This window comes from Xenopus tropicalis, chromosome 7 (assembly GCF_000004195.4).
Source record: "Xenopus tropicalis strain Nigerian chromosome 7, UCB_Xtro_10.0, whole genome shotgun sequence".
Lineage (NCBI taxonomy): Eukaryota > Metazoa > Chordata > Amphibia > Anura > Pipidae > Xenopus > Xenopus tropicalis.
This window is the reverse complement of record NC_030683.2, coordinates 111,617,480-111,634,467: the sequence shown is the minus strand read 5'-3', so window position 1 is coordinate 111,634,467 and position 16,988 is coordinate 111,617,480. Positions and strand designations below refer to the sequence as shown.

The window sequence follows — 16,988 nt, the reverse complement described above, 5'->3', positions numbered from 1 at the left end:
TACCTGCCTATAGTATGAGTGTATAGTAACTGTGTATAGTACCTGCGTATAGTATGAGTGTATAGTATGAGTGTATAGTACCTGCCTATAGTATGAGTGTATAGTAACTGTGTATAGTACCTGCGTATAGTATGAGTGTATAGCATGAGTGTATAGTAACTGTGTATAGTACCTGCGTATAGTATGAGTGGATAGTATGAGTGTACGAACGGAGCTTGCAGGAACAGAAGATTTGCAGGACAGTGCAGAAAGAGAGTGAGGTTTTTTTGTTTCTTTTAAGATGCCAAGCAAGTTTGGGGAGACTTAGCCTCTAGCCTTATTGAAAATCCGCCTATAGGCCTTACAGTTCCATTTCAAAGTGACCATTTGGCACATTTTATGGCAACCTGTATCATTTTTATACAGCTTTATATTCTTTCTATCTCTATAACCATTAATCACGTGGAGGGGTGCTCACAGGCCCCACTACTTCTGGCAACTAGCATTTGCCTGCATAGAGCTTTTCATTGGGCTGGAGGGTTCAGTATAAAGCAGGGATTCCCAATTGGTTGCTCTGCCACCCCCCTGGGTGCCCCAGGCAATGGATAGGGAGACCCGACATGGCGGGGAGGTTTGGGGTGCTCGCTGAATTCCTGCCCTGGATACCCCTACAGTTGTACTAGGGTGGATATTATAACAATGTTTTGCTATATCTGTAAGGCTGTTGATGATGGAAGCCCAAATCCTGCACTAGAAGGAGGGGGTTGAAAAAAAGGAAATTTCAAAACTCGCCATAATAATGGCCAACCTCTTGCTCTGCGACTATTGCTAAAGTGCAACTCCCAGCATTGCAACTCCCAGCATTGCTACTCCCAGCATTTAAACTCCCAGCATTGCAACTCCCAGCATTGCAACTCCCAGCATTGCAACTCCCAGCATTGCTACTCCCAGCATTGCTACTCCCAGCATTTAAACTCCCAGCATTGCAACTCCCAGCATTGCTACTCCCAGCATTGCAACTCCCAGCATTGCTACTCCCAGCATTGCAACTCCCAGCATTGCTACTCCCAGCATTGCAACTCCCAGCATTGCTACTCCCAGCATTGCAACTCCCAGCATTGCTACTCCCAGCATTGCTACTCCCAGCATTGCAACTCCCAGCATTGCTACTCCCAGCATTGCAACTCCCAGCATTGCTACTCCCAGCATTGCTCCTCCCAGCATTGCAACTCCCAGCATTGCTACTCCCAGCATTGCAACTCCCAGCATTGCAACTCCCAGCATTGCAACTCCCAGCATTGCTACTCCCAGCATTGCAACTCCCAGCATTGCTACTCCCAGCATTGCAACTCCCAGCATTGCTAATCCCAGCAATGCAACTCCCAGCATTGCTACTCCCAGCATTGCTACTCCCAGCATTGCTACTCCCAGCATTGCTAATCTCAGCAATGCAACTCCCAGCATTGCTACTCCCAGCATTGCTACTCCCAGCATTGCAACTCCCAGCATTGCAACTACCAGCATTGCAACTCCCAGCATTGCAACTCCCAGCATTGCAACTCCCAGCATTGCAACTCCCAGTATTGCTACTCCCAGAATTGCTACTCCCAGCATAGTACTGTCTATGGGGGCACTTTCTATCTGGGCACTTTCTATGGGGGGGTACTGTGTATGGGGGCAATGGGGGGCACTATGTATGGGGGGTACTGTCTATGGGGGGCACTGTATATTGGGCCATTGGGGGCACTGTGTATGGGGGTACTGTCTATGGGGGCACTGTGTATGGAGGGTACTGTATATTGGGCCATTCGGGGCACTGTGTATGGGGGGGGAACTGTCTATGGGGGCACTGTTTATGCGGGTACTGTCTTTAGGGCACTGTGTATGGGGGCACTGTGTATGGTGGGTACTGTCTATGGGAGCACTGTGTATGGGGGACACTGTCTATTGGGCCATTGGGGGCACTGTGTATGGGGGGGCAAAACTGGTACAAAATTATAACTCACTTATAACTGACTGCCTTCTCTCTATATTTGTATTTTATATGTAGGAGTTGTTATATTGTTTTCCTTAAATAGTACAGTATGAGGATATAGCACATTTGTGTCTGATCTCACCATTCCAACTATATAAAAGGAGCAATTTTAGAAAAAAATGGGGTGTGTTAATTGGGGCGTGGCCACAAAGGTGGGCGTGGTCAAACAATTTGAAGAATTGATACCTGAGATAGAGAAATAATCTTTCTCTTAACATTTGGCCCCAAAAACTCAATATTTTATCTGTATTCCTATATTAACTTCCACTATAACTATTCTAGCTTATATCTCACTATATCTATCCATCTTATTACATTTATCTAATTTCTTCTGTTCTGCTTTGCTTTCCACTACTACTATTCTATCCATCTAATTAAATCATCTAGGTTTTTCTATCCTATATTAATTTAACTAATCTCAAACTACATGGACCAGTCCCATTTCACTTCCTTACCTTTGGTGGTGACATTTAACAGCAGCCATTGCATTTCATTTTATTCTTTTCTGCCATATTTTATGTTAACCTATTTTTATTTTCTGCCATCCTATGTTATGTATCTTATTCTACTTGTAATGATTCATAGGAGGGTTCCACCAGCACACCTGTACCTCTTATTTTAATGACCTTGTGCTCGGTCTAGAGGGTCGGCACCCTCAATTACAGGATATGAAGAATTTGCCCGGCACAACAGGTACAATGCAAGCGGGTTTATCCCTGCGTGTTTATTTCAAGTGAAAAATTGCAACACCCAACCCCTGTGTTCCAAATGATAAAGTCCAGGTGAAAAAGTCCTTATATAGAAATCCAAGAGGTATAAAGTCCAGTAATTGAAACACCTGTAAAGCAAAAAGTATCCCGGTAAAGAATACTTGTTAGGTTACAAATAATTACAGTGTTTCTAATTCCTTATGAGGGTTAGGGTAATAAATACCTCGTTAGAAGCCACGTGGCTCATCCACATTCCATCATATACTCCTATCTCCTCATATCTGGTGCTCCGTCTATGGGTGCAAGGAACCATTTTCAGGAAAGGTCTAACAAGATGTGCAGCTTTGTTTCCATGTTCGCTTCCTGATCTGCAGGCAGAAGTTAGAACTTAGTAAGTGGGACTTTTACCCAAAACATTGTTTCAGGCGTCAAAGTGCTTAGTGCAGGAGATACTGCTGTGGTATTATAGGTGTGTAAGCTTAGCTGCTGCTCTTTGTTCTTTTCTTTGCATCAAACACGATCTCCAAGTGAAGGTTTACAGAGGTATTTTCATCAGGCCTTAAGGTCCCCATACACAGGTCGATGTCGCTTGGCGATGTCGCCAAGTGAGCGGATCTTCTCCCGATATCCCCACCTATGGGTGGAAAATCGGGAGAATCCAGGTATAGGCAAAGTCGGCCCGGGGACCGCATCAATGAGCCGATGTGGTCCCCGATCTGACTAGATTTTTTAACCTGCTCGATCGAGATCTAGCTGATTCTAGGCCACATATCGGTCGGGCAGGCCCGTCGGTAGTGCCCATATACGAATCAATCTAAGGGACCGATATAGGCAGCTAGAATCGGCCCGTGTATGGGGGGACCTTTACAGGAAGGTTTAATGATAACCAAGGATTAGACATTGATAAAAAGCCCTCTTTATTGACATTATTGGTAATATAAAATTGCGAGGACAAAGCAGAAATAGATACTGCACTCAAAACTTGCACTGTGTGGTTATCCTGATGAAGCGAGGGAGTGCCCCCCCAAAACGTTGATTTTTTGTGGTACATTGACATTATAAATGCAGTCTCTATTTCTGCTTTGTTCTATACATTGTTGGGGTATTGCCATACGTCTAGGAGGCTTTGCACCACAGAAAATTGCCTAAGGTGAGTGCAGCTGTGAATTTTTTTGTTTGCTATAATATAAAATTGCTGCCATACTAAATGCTGGTTATGAATTATCCTTGCGTTACCTAAAACCTTCGACTAGATGGCGTTATGAGGCAGGAAAAGCACAAACAGCTCTATAGCGCACTGATGCCGAACTAATATAATCTTGCTTGCCACAGTGTAACCTCAGCACTTCCATGACATTTCCTTGACAATATTAAAGCTTTTATACAGGTCAGAGAGCTACACGGTAACTGCTAACATATGTATTAACTGTGCTTAGTAATGTCACATTACAAAAACAATGTACCACGTGTTGTAAATTAGTGCATTGCCTTGTGGGCTCCTCAGTGACACTTCCTATCCTTTACACTTTACAATAGGGGGGTACGCTATACAAATTATATAATAATTGGTTGCACACAACCAGAAAAAGAAAACATTTGCTCCAAGTGTGTCTGCTCTGATCAGTGCCCATAAAGCAGCCATAAACCAAAGAACCAGAAAGCAAAACATTTATTCTTCTGATCTTTGCAAATTGTCTTTTTTACTCCAGCCTCTCTTACCCATCATCCACTCTAGTGCTGAGGCTTTTAACATTGCTAGTGTAACCCTTTCTTGGGCTGTATATATGTTTGATACAGATTTCTTTGTACTCTGTGATTATAGATACTGGGAACTGGGATTTAGCGCAGTGCCTCCACCTAGTGGACACTGAGGAACTAGGAATAATCACACACAGTTTTGCAGCAATATCAAACTTTATGTAACTGTTGAAATAGAAAGTAAAACAAATTTCCTGTCCTGAGGAACTTGAGCAGTCTATCCGCTCCTGGCACAGTATCTGTAGGTGCCCAATCCCAACTTGGATCCGGATAGACCCCAACCCTTAAATCAGTTCAGTCCCTTCCCCAAGAGCTCTTAAGTCCCCCCAGGTAGCGCTACCTGCCCCTGAGTACCTTCCCCTATGGAAAGGTGGCTGCTCCCATGTAGCAGGCAAACGAACAATACCTGTTATCACCAGGGGACACACACAGAGATTCCACAGAGGACTCTGTAATCACTGGCAGCCCAGCAGACTTCTCTCTTTGCAGTCTGAATTACAGTTTGTACTAGCTGCTCACTCTGGATCTCTCTTTCAACTCTGGCAAACAACAGCAGGGGCTCCCTTTATAAACTGCTGGGCCCGCCCCTAGAATTTTGGTTCCAAAACCTTAAGCACACCTCCTCCCAGAGGTTCACTGCTGCATCCAGCCAATCGGGTTCCTCCCCAGTCTGTAGCTAGGCTGGATTATGTCACAGACTGAGAAACAGGGAACAGAGTTCTCTGATCCCCTACACTAGTTTGAGTGGGACCCTAGCAACAAAATGTCAGCAGTTAAAGGTCAACAATAAATGGTCAAAAGTTAAAAACTAGCAACAAGTAAATAAGGAACACCAAATACACATTGCTTTAGTGTCACTGGGTGTCACAGGGGATGCTGGGAATGGTAGCTCCAAAGCACAGGTTTTGAGTGAAGTACAATATTCCTCTACTCCTAAAGTTTCCAGAATTTTCAGCAAACGCTTTTCCGATTGTCGAAAATATCCACCCTATGCCTCATCTGGCATTGGCCTAAGTGGTTGGGTAACATACAGGCACAAATTGGAAGGTAAGAGTGCACCAGGTATGGGCATATGCCCTTAAGCGCAGGACTGGGCAAAATAATGTTTTAGTGCTCCAGAAGGTAACAGCTGAGCTTTTTCTTAAAGAGAGTGAGTGAGTGTTCCCTACGGAGGGATTCAGGGATAGAGTTCCAGAGATAAGGAGCAGCGAGATAGAAAGGTTTAAGAAGGAGGGATTCAGGGATAGAGTTCCAGAGGGAAGGAGCAGCGAGATAGAAAGGTTTAAGACGGAGGGATTCAGGGATAGAGTTCCAGAGGTAAGGGGCAGTGAGATAGAAAGGTTTAAGATGGAGGGATTCAGGGATAGAGTTCCAGAGGGAAGGAGCAGCAAGATAGAAAGGTTTAAGACGGAGGGATTCAGGGATAGAGTTCCAGAGGTAAGGGGCAGCGAGATAGAAAGGTTTAAGACGGAGGGATTCAGGGATAGAGTTCCAGAGGGAAGGAGCAGCGAGATAGAAAGGTTTAAGATGGAGGGATTAAGGGATAGAGTTCCAGAGGGAAGGAGCAGCGAGATAGAAAGGTTTAAGATGGAGGGATTCAGGGATAGAGTTCCAGAGGTAAGGGGCAGCGAGATAGAAAGGTTTAAGAATAAAGGGATTCAGGGATAGTGTTCCAGAGGGAAGGGGCAGCAAGATATAAAGGTTTAAGACGGAGGGATTCAGGGATAGAGTTCCAGAGGGAAGGAGCAGCGAGATAGAAAGGTTTAAGACGGAGGGATTCAGGGATAGAGTTCCAGAGGTAAGGGGCAGTGAGATAGAAAGGTTTAAGACAGAGGGATTCAGGGATAGAGTTCCAGAGGTAAGGAGCAGTGAGATAGAAAGGTTTAAGATGGAGGGATTCAGGGATAGAGTTCCAGAGGTAAGGGGCAGTGAGATAGAAAGGTTTAAGATGGAGGGATTCAGGGATAGAGTTCCAGAGGTAAGGGGCAGCGAGATAGAAAGGTTTAAGACAGAGGGATTCAGGGATAGAGTTTCAGAGGTAAGGGGCAGCGAGATAGAAAGGTTTAAGATGGAGGGATTCAGGGATAGAGTTCCAGAGGTAAGGGGCAGTGAGATAGAAAGGTTTAAGATGGAGGGATTCAGGGATAGAGTTCCAGAGGGAAGGGGCAGTGAGATAGAAAGGTTTAAGATGGAGGGATTCAGGGATAGAGTTCCAGAGGGAAGGGGCAGTGAGATAGAAAGGTTTAAGATGGAGGGATTCAGGGATAGAGTTCCAGAGGTAAGGGGCAGCGAGATAGAAAGGTTTAAGATGGAGGGATTCAGGGATAGAGTTCCAGAGGTAAGGGGCAGCGAGATAGAAAGGTTTAAGATGGAGGGATTCAGGGATAGAGTTCCAGAGGTAAGGGGCAGCGAGATAGAAAGGTTTAAGATGGAGGGATTCAGGGATAGAGTTCCAGAGGGAAGGAGCAGTGAGATAGAAAGGTTTAAGATGGAGGGATTCAGGGATAGAGTTCCAGAGGTAAGGGGCAGTGAGATAGAAAGGTTTAAGATGGAGGGATTCAGGGATAGAAGGTAAGGAGCAGTGAGATAGAAAGGTTTAAGATGGAGGGATTCAGGGATAGAAGGTAAGGAGCAGTGAGATAGAAAGGTTTAAGACGGAGGGATTCAGGGATAGAGTTCCAGAGGTAAGGGGCAGTGAGATAGAAAGGTTTAAGATGGAGGGATTCAGGGATAGAAGGTAAGGAGCAGTGAGATAGAAAGGTTTAAGACGGAGGGATTCAGGGATAGAGTTCCAGAGGTAAGGGGCAGTGAGATAGAAAGGTTTAAGATGGAGGGATTCAGGGATAGAGTTCCAGAGGGAAGGAGCCGTGAGATAGAAAGGTTTAAGATGGAGGGATTCAGGGATAGAGTTCCAGAGGGAAGGGGCAGTGAGATAGAAAGGTTTAAGATGGAGGGATTCAGGGATAGAAGGTAAGGAGCAGTGAGATAGAAAGGTTTAAGACAGAGGGATTCAGGGATAGAGTTCCAGAGGTAAGGGGCAGTGAGATAGAAAGGTTTAAGATGGAGGGATTCAGGGATAGAGTTCCAGAGGGAAGGAGCAGTGAGATAGAAAGGTTTAAGATGGAGGGATTCAGGGATAGAGTTCCAGAGGTAAGGGGCAGCGAGATAGAAAGGTTTAAGATGGAGGGATTCAGGGATAGAAGGTAAGGGGCAGTGAGATAGAAAGGTTTAAGATGGAGGGATTCAGGGATAGAGTTCCAGAGGTAAGGAGCAGCGAGATAGAAAGGTTTAAGATGGAGGGATTCAGGGATAGAGTTCCAGAGGTAAGGAGCAGCGAGATAGAAAGGTTTAAGATGGAGGGATTCAGGGATAGAGTTCCAGAGGTAAGGAGCAGCGAGATAGAAAGGTTTAAGACGGAGGGATTCAGGGATAGAGTTCCAGAGGTAAGGAGCAGCGAGATAGAAAGGTTTAAGACGGAGGGATTCAGGGATAGAGTTCCAGAGGTAAGGAGCAGCGAGATAGAAAGGTTTAAGACGGAGGGATTCAGGGATAGAGTTCCAGAGGTAAGGGGCAGTGAGATAGAAAGGTTTAAGATGGAGGGATTCAGGGATAGAGTTCCAGAGGGAAGGGGCAGTGAGATAGAAAGGTTTAAGATGGAGGGATTCAGGGATAGAGTTCCAGAGGGAAGGGGCAGTGAGATAGAAAGGTTTAAGATGGAGGGATTCAGGGATAGAGTTCCAGAGGTAAGGAGCAGCGAGATAGAAAGGTTTAAGATGGAGGGATTCAGGGATAGAGTTCCAGAGGTAAGGGGCAGTGAGATAGAAAGGTTTAAGATGGAGGGATTCAGGGATAGAGTTCCAGAGGGAAGGGGCAGTGAGACAGAAAGGTTTAAGATGGAGGGATTCAGGGATAGAGTTCCAGAGGGAAGGAGCAGTGAGATAGAAAGGTTTAAGATGGAGGGATTCAGGGATAGAGTTCCAGAGGTAAGGGGCAGTGAGACAGAAAGGTTTAAGATGGAGGGATTCAGGGATAGAGTTCCAGAGGTAAGGGGCAGTGAGATAGAAAGGTTTAAGATGGAGGGATTCAGGGATAGAGTTCCAGAGGGAAGGAGCAGTGAGATAGAAAGGTTTAAGATGGAGGGATTCAGGGATAGAGTTCCAGAGGTAAGGGGCAGTGAGACAGAAAGGTTTAAGATGGAGGGATTCAGGGATAGAGTTCCAGAGGTAAGGGGCAGTGAGACAGAAAGGTTTAAGATGGAGGGATTCAGGGATAGAGTTCCAGAGGTAAGGGGCAGTGAGATAGAAAGGTTTAAGATGGAGGGATTCAGGGATAGAGTTCCAGAGGTAAGGAGCAGCGAGATAGAAAGGTTTAAGACGAGAGAGCGCAGTGGGTGTGGATGGCGTAAAGAGACAGAGGCTCTGAGAGAAGCGGAGGAGACGACCCATTTCCAGACACAGGCAGCAGCAATTTACCTGGGAAATGTGTGCAATTATATTGGACCTCCCTACTTAATGTGCCTACCTATGGTGCCCCCCACAACAGCCTATAGCATGGTGTCCCTGCCCTTTAAACGCATTAAAGACGCTCCCTCCCTACCCCATGAGTAACAGCTCCTTATTCCTCTTTTTCCAGACTGGGAAAAGGGGCCATAAGCTCTGTAGCCTCACACTAATGTAGCAAACACATTTAGCTCAGACTCAGTGTCAGTTTATGGGCAGAATTGAACGGAACAGAACCTGAATGCCAGAGACGCCCCAGTAGCACATCGCCATCTCCTCACCCCAGTTTGCCAGACTGTCACAGACAAGGGAAAACAGAGCACACATTCCGGGGGCGTGGCCAGGAGGGGAGGGGCCATTAGGGGGAGGGGCCAGGGGGGCTGCACACGTGGCGGCAGTACACATCAGACTGGGAGCGGGGAGGCTGCAGGTGAGCGCTGAATGCTCTGGGCTATTGGGGCTAATACTATAGGGCAGCAGGGGGAGCAATGTTACTGTGTAGCCTGTATAGGGCACATTATATTAGGCAGCTGGGGCATAATATGCACTTTCCCCTCCCTGCTGGGTGGTGCGGGGTATAAATATAATTGTAAAAGTAACGTGATGTCCCAGTAACTGCGCATAATAATATTCTGCTATTTATTTATTCTTGTAATTGCACGGGAACTTTCTTTTTCTACTGTTTTCTCTTCTTTTGAATTTCAGTATAACCACAATTGCTTATTGTAGGACTATTTTATTGCTAAAGTGAAAGGGTTTATGGGGCTTTTCTAAAGAGTTCTGTTGATAGATCAGTGTGTACAACTAAGGGTAAAGACACACAGAGCTACTTAGTAGCAGCTTCTTGTCACAGCTACTAATTGCCAGAAAATTCCCTGCAATAGACAATACTGGGAATTGCCTCTGCTAAACCTATGTATTACATACATGAACTATTGTGAGTCCTTTTAGCTAATGAATTCTGAGTTTCGCTCTATCCAATGAATTTTAGAATTTAATTTTAATAGAAAACATGTTGGTTTTCAGATAGAATCATGTTATAGCTATATGATTAGAAATAGGGATTTGGGAGTACATTTGGGACTCTATAGATTTGTTTTAACTGTATAAACTGGCCTAAATTCTAACTAGAGTTCTAACTCCCCCTTTTGTTGTTATGAATTGATTTACTATTAATGTATGAACTATTTACTCAATTGATTTATGGTTTATTTATACATTTTTACTATGTAAAATTTGAATAAAGTTAATCTGATTGATTTTCACCATGGGTTGTAGTTTGTCGAGAGCACCAACTCACCGAGGTGAAATATTTTAGTAGCCACGACAAGTAGCTGCTACAAGTAGCTCCATGTGGTACACGGGGAGATTAGTTGCTCAGCGACAAATCTTGGTTGTCGCGGGCGACTATTCCCCCCACAATGCCATCCCACCGGCTAGAATGTAAGTCACCAGTGGGATGGCATACGCGTCGCTGTGATGTCCCACAGTCACCCGAAGTGGCCTTGAGAGGAAACTTCAGGCGACTGCGGGACATTGCAGCAAAGCGTATGCCATTCCACCGGTGATTTACATTCTAGCCGGTGGGATGGCATTGCAAGGAGATTAGTCGCCCGCGACAACCAAGATTTGGCGTGGAGCTACTAATCTCCCTGTGTACCCCTGCCCTTAGAAGGCTCCCTGTATACGTTAATCAGTGGGTCATGAGGTGCAGTTTTTGCCCCAGTTATAGTCACCCAATCAGCAGTTAGTTTTTTGTGGGTTGCAAGAAATTTGGCAGACTTTGCTCGTGTGAGCTGGGGAATGTGCCTGCCTTTCGTATGCATGTGCCTGCCCAACAATTGCATTCCCTGGAGTTCACCAGTTGGGCTGCTCATTAAAGGTCCAGTATTCTCCAGCTACAACCATAGGGCTGTGGAGATGATAGTGGCCCTAAGACTGCTACTTTGGGTGGGTTTACGGAATATGAGACTACAACATGTGAGAGATCAGGACACGTGAGTGTGAAACATATGAGGGTCTGGGATACCTGGTGATCTATCTGTAGTGGTTAGAGAATTGTGTTCTGTGGGAGTGCTGTATGGACATTGAGTTATAATTACATAGTGCTGTATGAGGTTAAGATTGTTTAGGTTTGGAATAATGTATGGGGGTTTGGCAACGTAAGATTCTATTTATGCTGTGTTGTGTTGGGAAGGATTCTGGGCTTGCAACATGTTGCTAGACAGAAAGGATTAATATGGCTTTGGGGCTTTTAGGTTTGGAATCTCAGAAAGGTCCTCTATTTGTACCAGAATTTCATTAGGGGAAGATGACTTATTTTTTGACTACTGTACATTTTCAGACATGTCAACTCATCTATTTGTTTTCTTGTTTTTCTACACTGAAGTTTATTCACAAAATTCATATTTTTAGAAGATTAATTGGCACACTGAAAGATACAGTTAAGATATTGTTGAACAAATTCTGGGAGGTGTATCATTTCAGCAGTGGAAAAGTACAGACAGCAGACTCATAGGTTGCTCTTAGACACAGGATTACAGAGGTCCAGGGGTGATGTGATTCCACAGGAAAAGCATTTAACTTTTATGAAATGTTCTCCATCTCAAAGGAGACATATAGGATAAACAAAAAAGCCTCTCATCTTGCAGGCAATTATGAATTATATATGGTGCTGTTTCACTTTGACCTAAAACTGAACATTTTTTATTAAAATTGCCCTTTATTGGAGCTCCCTATAGATTCTCTCAGGTCCCTGCCTGTGCTTCAAATGAGGAGTGAGTGTGTCCTAACTGTCTCAGAAGCACAGTAGGAGGGGGATAACAAATCGCAGCCCTGCAGTCACACAAGCAAAGACAGTCTTCAGTTCCCTATCAGGTCAGCCTAGCTGTCCTGATGTCTCCTGTAAACCTGGTTCCATACTCGAGAATCTGATTTTAGCAGTGGGGGGATAATAGCCTCTGGAAAGGGACTGTGGCTGTGGGATAGCAGGTATAGTAGGGAGAGATGGTGCCTATAGTAACAGTGGGGGGATAATAGCCCCTGGGAAGTGACTGTGGCTGTGGGATAGCAGGTATAGTAGGGAGAGATGGTGCCTATAGTAGCAGTGGGATAATAGCCTCTGGGAAGGGACTGGGGCTGTGCGATAGCAGGTATAGTAGGGAGAGATGGTGCCTATAGTAGCAGTGGGGAGATAATAGCCTCTGGGAAGGGACTGTGGCTGTGGGATAGCAGGTATAGTAGGGAGAGATGGTGCCTATAGTAGCAGTGGGGGGATAATAGCCTCTGGGAAGGGACTGGGGCTGTGGGATAGCAGGTATAGTAGGGAGAGATGGTGCCTATAGTAGCAGTGGGGGGATAATAGCTTCTGGGAAGGGACTGTGGCTGTGGGATAGCAGGTATAGTAGGGAGAGATGGTGCCTATAGTAGCAGTGGGGGGATAATAGCCTCTGGGAAGGGACTGTGGCTGTGGGATAGCAGGTATAGTAGGGAGAGATGGTGCCTATAGTAGCAGTGGGGGGATAATAGCCTCTGGGAAGGGACTGTGGCTGTGGGATAGCAGGTATAATAGGGAGAGATGGTGCCTATAGTAGCAGTGGGATAATAGCCTCTGGGAAGGGACTGTGGCTGTGGGATAGCAGGTATAGTAGGGAGAGATGGTGCCTATAGTAGCAGTGGGATAATAGCCTCTGGGAAGGGACTGTGGCTGTGGGATAGCAGGTATAGTAGGGAGAGATGGTGCCTATAGTAGCAGTGGGATAATAGCCTCTGGGAAGGGACTGTGGCTTTGGGATAGCAGGTGTAGTAGGGAGAGATGGTTCCTATAGTAGCAGTGGGATAATAGCCTCTGGGAAGGGACTGTGGCTGTGGGATAGCAGGTATAGTAGGGAGAGATGGTGCTTCTAGTTGCAGTGGTGATAATAGCTTCTGGGAAGAGCTGAAGAACCTTAAATTGGGTCACCATGCCTTTTAAATTGCAGAATCCACAAATTGCTTTGGTCCTGCCTTTACTAATGATATCTCAGCACACAAATATAAAAATATAAATATTGCATGTTAAATATTGTGATTATAGCTTCCTGTTACAAGCCAGCATAAGCAACCAGTGTTAGGAATTTCCCTAGGTACTTCCCTAAATAGTGTCCTAGAATTCAAGAACTGTGATTTACCGAAATTGATAGTTTGGGTTTTATTTCTATAATTATGGAGATTTAAGCATATTAAAGGTATATTTAAAGTAAAGGCTAGCCTTACCATTTATGCCACTTTCTCAAACACATTTAAGCAGTGAATTTAAGACTTTTTTTCTTGCTTCAGACCACCTCTGAGGGCCAACATTTGTTCAGGCCCCCTGAAAACTCAGATAAGATTACAGATATATGAGGCAATGCTGTATAAAGTATAACAAAAACAGGGGAGGGAAAAAGTAGTTATAAAGTTATAAAGTAGAAGAGCTCACCTATATATATATGTGGGGTCTGGGTACACATGCCCCCAAACCTACAACTTGAGGAGAAATACTTCAATACAGACGTTTCTGCTGTGGGCCAAGTTGACTTTTCTGCAGAGGTTAAGGTAGCCTTACATGGGCTGATTTAATCTGCTGATTTGAGTCATTCAGACCAATTTGGCAGCTTATCTGCCCATGTATATGGACCCCTGATGGGCCTCCCCAACCAATATATTGCCAAAAATGGTCCAGGTCTTCATTGGGCAGGTTTTATTTTCCCATCAGGACCGCATCAACTCATTAACCTGATATTGCCCACCTTAGTTGGGCATATTGAAAGAAAGATCTGCTTATATTGTGACCTCGCCAAACAAGTGGATCTTAATGCGTATGGCCACCCAAGGGGAAGTTACAAGTGCTTACATCACATAGAACTTTAGGATCCAAACTCTCTATTAAAGGAGGAAAGGGTAATACACCGAGGGCCAATATATGTTGGGCACCCTTGGTGTATTAATTTTTTTCCAGATCAATAACATCTATTGTATCAATCAGCTGCCTCATTAAACTTTTTAAGCTAATGTCATATGGGGCTGATTCTCAGCTGCTGAGCTGAAATGTGCTCCATGTGTCTGAACACTACCAATGCAGTGGCTCTGGGTGCAGGCACAAGGAATAGCTCATGCAATCGTAGGGGCTGATTCTTTGCCTGTATTTATCTGCATGCCAAGAATCAGCCCCATCTTGCATTAGCCTTAAGGTTGAAGATAAGAAATATATCAACAGTATGAAATGTTTCCCTGTTCTCCTCTCTTTTGGTAAATGGCAAACATTCTACTTTAGGTGACACCCATTATGTACAATACATGTCTTTACACAGCTTAGCTGGCAGCAATTCTTCACAGAGAGGCAGGGTATTTGCCTTGGCACCTTGTTCATATTAATGATGCTTGGAATTGTCTGAGCAGCACCAACCTTACCAACCGGAGCTTATGCAATACAAATGGTGTTCGTGTGGGGGAGATGTGCCCAACTTATTTACATGGTAGAAAAATGTAGGGTTTACATGTCCAACCAGTAAACTTTTGAAATGGTGTAGCAGAAGCCAACTGATTTACAGACCCGTGAATAGACATGCAAGCTGTTAATTATTTCAGTAGACAGAACCAGCAGTGCAGAAGTCACTCTAAAATCTCTGAAAAATTGTAGTGAATATATTTTAGCATGTTACTTAGAATTATATTTTCTTTTATTAGGCAACATTTTATCTTTTGCCTTGTTCATCCCCTATTCTAAATACTTATTCCTAAACTCCAGCATTTATTCTTTTCTTTGTCTAGTTAAATATCGTTGTTAAATAAGTGCAGATGGCAAGCCTGTCCTTTCTCTCCAGTATTACAGTGAGTGCATTCTGTCTGTCACTTATTTCTTGTACATCTTGTGCATTTCACATGTCCCTGCTAACCTGCCTGTAAGTCACAAGCAAACAAAGTTTCTTTTCCAAGATCCTTCCTGTAGTGCGCACTACATTGCCCTCTGCTTGGCATTGAGCTCCTCTCATTTTTCTAAGGACGTTTCTGCTGTGGGCCAAGTTGACTTTTCTGCAGAGGTTAAGGTAGCCTTACATGGGCTGATTTAAGCTGCTGATTTGAGTCATTCAGACCAATTCGGCAGCTTATCTGCCCATGTATATGGACCCCTGATGGGCCTCCCCAACCAATATATTGCCAAAAATGGTCCAGGTCTTCATTAGGCAGGTTTTATTTTCCCATCAGGACCGCATCAACTCATTAGCCTGATATTGCCCAACTTAGTTGGGCATATTGAAAGAAAGATCTGCTTATTTTGTGACCTCGCCAAACAGGTGGATCTTAGTGCGTATGGTCACCCAAGGGAAAGTTACAAGTGCTTACATTGCATAGAACTTTAGGATCCAAACTCTCTATTAAAGGAGGAAAGAGTAATACATCGAGGGCCAATATATGTTGGGCACCCTTGGTGTATTAATTTTTTTCCAGATCAATAACATCTATTGTATCAATCAGCTGCCTCATTAAACTTTTTAAGCTAATGTCAGATGGGGCTGATTCTCAGCTGCTGAGCTGAAATGTGCTCCATGTGTCTGCACACTACCAATGCAGTGGGCTCTGGGTGCAGGCACAAGGAAAAGCTCATGCAATCGTAGGGGCTGATTCTTTGCCTGTATTTATCTGCATGCCAAGAATCAGCCCAATCTTGCATTAGCCTTAAGGTTGATAAGATAAGATAAGAAATATATCAACAGTATGAAATGTTTCCCTGTTCTCCTCTCTTTTGGTAAATGGCAAACATTCTACTTTAGGTGACACCCATTATGTACAGTCCATGATTCTTTGCCTGTATTTATCTGCATGCCAATAATCAGCCCCATCTTGCATTAACCTTAAGGTTGAAGATAAGAAACTAATGTAATTAGAACAGTTTACAGAGTCAGAGAACACCCCCCCCCCCCCCCCATGACCCGGAGCTGCTCCAGGGAGACAACAGAAGGTGAATATTAAAAGGAGACATACTGTATAGTATAAGTGAAAACTCCATAATCTGGTAGTCATTGATGAGGAGGCAGCAGGAAGTAGAACCGATGGGTAGGACTAGTAGACGCAGTAATGCAGAATTTTTCAATGAATCAGGCCAAAACTCAACTTTTCTCTGGACATTTTTTCTATATTTAGGCTAAGAACCCACGGAGTGAGTGAGTTAGTCGCCTACGATAGATCGCTGCTATCGCGGGCGAGTAATAGAAGTCGCCGGTGGAAAGTCCTTTGAATCACTTCAGTAACCCGAAGTCACACTAATGTAACACTTGTTTGGCTTAGATATGGCAAAACCCAGGCTAGTGATAGGTATAGAGCATGTGTTACATGCGACCTTAATACACAGGAGTGGGCCTCCGCTATATGGGAGGTATTAATGGAGCTGAGGGTGTAGTTGAACTACAACTAGATAGAGCTTGTGTGGTGCAGATAGAATAATGGACGCCAGAAAGGTTCTTGATATTGAACTATAGTACAAGTTTATTGGACAAGGCACAACTTAATAGTGCAGCAGGGATTATACTCACAGACACAGAGGTATAGGATTTTGTCAATGGATTACAGCAGATGTAACACTTTAGGCACAGAATACCCCACTTGGAGGATGCACAGAGGATTAGTTGATACCCGAGATATAGACCTTTTAGAAGGGAGTGTTCCGGCCGACTGTGGTCCAGGGGTGAGCTCCTAACACTGGTACCTGGCATCTAATAAAACCGGTCCCTAAAGAACGACTACAGAGCCGGGGTAGGCTAAACCCTTTTACAACTCCTGGTTGGGGCTATTAACTGCCCTTGCTAAATAAGCTGACTGTTCTCACCACTTCTAGAGGGTGCTATTAAATAAACGACTTTATAAATGGCTGGTTCTCTTTACTGGGGCCTAATGCCTCAGGCTCAGTGACGTGAAGCCTTGAGACAACAGCAGCCAAAGAGGAAGACATTTCCTTGTGCAAGACACTATATAGTCTGCCAAGGGGAGTGG

At 44.5% G+C, this 16,988-nt stretch overlaps 1 long non-coding RNA gene across 1 annotated transcript; it reads right to left on the bottom strand.

The window, feature by feature from the left end:
* Positions 1–2,663: 2,663 nt before the first annotated feature.
* On the bottom strand, positions 2,664–9,308 carry LOC116412436. Its single transcript, XR_004223696.1, has 3 exons — positions 9,219–9,308; positions 2,948–3,092; positions 2,664–2,852 (listed from the first exon to the last, which is right to left on the bottom strand). It is a non-coding gene; the product is annotated as an uncharacterized LOC116412436 (long non-coding RNA).
* Positions 9,309–16,988: the final 7,680 nt, after the last annotated feature.